The sequence below is a fragment of the Taudactylus pleione genome, unplaced genomic scaffold (assembly GCF_031769625.1).
Source record: "Taudactylus pleione unplaced genomic scaffold, aTauple2 ptg000151l, whole genome shotgun sequence".
Taxonomy (NCBI): Eukaryota; Metazoa; Chordata; class Amphibia; order Anura; family Myobatrachidae; genus Taudactylus; species Taudactylus pleione.
The window spans coordinates 7542284-7546390 of record NW_028284553.1 but is presented as its reverse complement, the minus strand read 5'-3'; positions in this window follow the sequence as shown (position 1 = coordinate 7546390).

Genomic DNA, 4107 nt, shown 5'->3' with positions numbered 1-4107 from the left:
AGGAGCAGCGCCAAGTGTGCGCCTGTGTCCCATAAGTAAAGGGCCAGCTGGCTCATCTCTTAAAGGGTGGTGTAACCCCAAAAGTGCAATCCAACAAAAATAAAAAATTATTTTCTGTGTTTGTGAATTGTGTGCACTGTGGCTGCATGTGCATCAACAAAGGAGCAGCGACAAGCGTGCGCCTGTGTCCCATAAGTATGTTAAAGGGTGGTGTAACCCCCACAGTGCGGTCCACAAAAAATAAACAATTCTTCTTTTATTAATGTGTTTGTGTGTGAAATGTATGCGCAGTAGCAGCACGTGCATCAAATAAGTAGCAGTGCCAAGCGTGCGCCTGTCATAAATCAAGGTCCAGCTGGCTCGTCTGTTGAAGGGTGGTGTAACCCCAAAATGCTCCAAAAAATAAACAAATATTTTTTTTCTGTGATTGTGACTTGGGTGTGCTGTAGACGCATGTGCATCAACACAATAGCAGCCCCAAGTGTGCGCCTGTGTCTTAATGGCTGGTTTGGACATCTGGTCCGGACTGAAGGCATGCCAACAATTTCTGACATGTCTACTGTCACTGTGTATGATACTGTCACCATTGATAGAATGGTGGATATTTACATTGGTGACAGCATCCAAGTAGGGATGTCAGACAGCCCATACCTGTACTGGCAGGAAAAAGGGGCAATTTGGAGGCCCCTGTACAAACTGGCTCTATTTTACCTGAGTTGCCCCCCCTCCAGTGTGTACTCTGAAAGAGTGTTTAGTGCAGTCGGGAACCTTGTCAGCGAAAGGCGTAGGAGGTTGCTTCCACAAAATGTGTGAGAAGATGATGTTCATAAAAATGAATGATTAATTTTTCCAGGGAGATTAGCCTCCAGAACATACAGAGGGACCTGTGGTGGTGGATTCCAGCGGGGACAAATTAATACTCTGTGAGGATGAGGATGTACACAACACTGAAGAGGGTGAAGAATCAGTGGATGAGTAGGATGAGAACAACATCTTGCCTCCGTAGAGCCAGTTTGTGCAGGGACAGATTAATTGCCAGCTTGTTTTGTGGGGGCCCAAACGAACCAATCATTTCAGCCACAGTCATGTGGCAGACCCTGGTGCTGAAATGATTGGTTTGTTAAAGTGTGCATGTCCTGTTTATGCAACATAAGGGTGGCTGGGAGGGCCCAAGGACAATTCCATCTTGCACCTTTTTTTTTTCTTTGCATTATGTACTGTTTGGGGCCTAGTTTTTCAAACTGCCATCCTGTCTGCCACTGCAGTGTCACTCCTAGATGGGCCACGTGTTTGTGCCACCCACTCATGTCACTTAGCATAGTCATCCAGTTACCTTGGTGCAACCTTTTGGACTAAAAACAATATTGTGAGATGTGAGGTATTCAGAATAGACTGACAATGAGTGTAAATTAATGTTATTGAGGTTAATAATAGAATAGGAGCAGAAAAACCAACAAATTCTGTGATTTTAGCTGTTTTTATGCTTTTTTAAAAAAAAATACAGATCCAATACACAAAACCCAGAACCTAAAACTCGGAAGAGTGGTTTTGGCAAAACCAATCCAGATCCAAAACCAAAAAACACAAAACACGAAAAGTGGCCGGTGCACACCCCTAGTTTTTTTATATTTTTTTAAGATTTTCAAAATGATGTTTGATATGTTTGGTTTATAGGCCTTTTCAATTTGAGTGGACCTGCAATATTTTTTCAAAAACAAAACTTACCCTACATCGGCTGTTTTGTAGTAGCAAAAGTATTGTCTGCGAGTCCGCTTTTTGCATTATTCAAGCTGAAATTATGGATAAACGTGCCCATGCAAAACTTGAACAGGTGGAAAGTACTGTCTGATTTGGTAAAATCAGCATGACACCCCCAAAATATGGTTTCACATGTTGTTTATTTTTGGTACCCCCCAATTTAGCTTGCTGAAGGTTTTTTTATTTGTGGAAGGGGCTCAATAGCTGCTAAATAGTTTTTTTGTATATGTGCTGCAGATTCGTATTCATGGTTTTTTTAAACCAGAAATTAACTTAGCACAGAAAATCCTGCAATCCAAAAAACACTTGGCCCATACTTGGGGACCCCCCCACAGTCAATTTAGCTAGTTTTTAACTTTGTCCACTACTTTTTTTTAAAAGGCTCTAAATGTAAAACATTTTTTGTGGTGTTTAAAAGAGTTGTTATTAATTTAAGTGCCACAGTTGACCTTTGGGTTACTTTCTGAAGGTTGCACGGGGGTTTCCGCAACGTTGCACCCCAAAACACCAATTCAACACTTGTTGCCACCCGCTATTCATAGGGTAAACTTTTCCACCTATTATATTGCATTGTCCTTCAAATTGAATAGGGATTAAAGGCGTAAACTGGGAAAATGTCGTTATGGGAGGTGAAATATTGTGTTTATGCATTTTTTTTACTTCAAATGAAATATGTCCCTAAATTTAGCATGCACTGTAGAAGTGCAAGTACCTGCATGGATGTAAAGCCCTGCATGGTCAAACTGTTGGTTCACCAAGTACCACCATGCGGCCTTGCCTTGCTGGTATGTGTAGTTCCACTGCAATAGAAAAATTAACACCACAAACTTGCAACAGACATTACACAATGAATGCACCACCCAGAGCAAAGGGGTGGTAGGGATAGTGCCAGGCTACCTGTCTGGGCCAGGGGTGCACTGGAGAGGGGGAGCCCTTCACTTGGGGGTTCCACTGCTCCCCCAAGATTCCTTGCCTGGGTTTACTAGCAGTCAGGGATTATGTAGTGGCTGGGGGGCATGGTGACAGTGCTCCCCTGGCTGCAGCATCAGGCCCCCCTTAGCCAAAGTCTGTTGCTGCTTATAGAAAATACAGGGTAAACGTACAAATTTTTGGAACCTGTATTTCAACAAACACTGGATCAAAGCCTTTTGATGGTTGTGTTGCATAGGGGGGACCCCAACGTCATTTGTCCCCCCTAGTTGGAGAACGGACCCCACATTCTAAATTCACACATGTGCAAAGGAATGCATTTGTTTTTAAAATTAATTGTGTCTCCAAAAGCATCTTCACATCCACTTTAATAATCTTTTTGTGTATATTCTCCATACAGCAATGGCTGCTAACAGAGAGTTGTACAGAGAGAATGAGTGCCTGTGGAACCTCAAAATGAAGTCCTTCTCAGATCGGCAAAAGAAAAAGCTGGCATATGAGAAATTGGTCACATATGCACAAGGCCGTGATGCAAAGGCAGTCTTAGCAAAAAATAAACGATTTCCGAACTGCTTTTACAAGGGAACACAACAAGTACATGCATTCCGGAGTTGGGACAGATGAGGTACAGAAACCAACGCTATGGTATTATGATCTATTCAGCTTCATCTTGGATAAAGAGCCAGAGATGCCGTCAGTGAGTTCACTGGACGAGGATGTGGAGGTTCCTCCAGAGGAATTGGAGAGTCAATAAAGCGTATGTTTTTTAATTTGTTAATAGTGTTAACAAGGGGAAAATTATTTATGATTGTTGGAATAATGTAAGGACCATATGTAATATGTACTTGAAAAGTCTGCGTTTCGCTTTTCAAACCACATCTGCGTTTTTGGAGGAATCAAGTATGGGGTGCACCTTTGCTTTTATCATGTATTCAATATGGATCGAGACAAAAGGCTATGTTTTATTGTGTTTTTTAGTATAAACTTCAAATATGTGGTGAAAATGATCGTGGGACCCCCTAAAGCTGTTTAGACATGGGGGATTATTATGGCTAACCCAGTTTTAATGTGTTGAAGGAAGTATTGTTTTGGTAAATGGTCCTAGGTGCCTAAATGTGTTTTGTAAAAATAGAGTCAAAGAGCAAAATTTTCAAAATGTTGGTGTGATGGCGGTTTCTATTCTATTCTACACCCTGGCGGTTTGGTGGGGGTTTCTATTCTATTCTAAACCCCGGGGGTTTGGTGGTAGTTTTGCAGTGGTTTTGATAGCCCTGTTCTATTCTATTCTAAAATTTGTTTTGACTGTGGTTTGGCTGCGGTTTTGCTATCTGCAGACTTACTAAGTCAAAAACCCGCTGCAAAACTGCCATCAAATTTTTTTTAGAATAGAATAGAACAGGGCTGTCATTTAGAAACTGC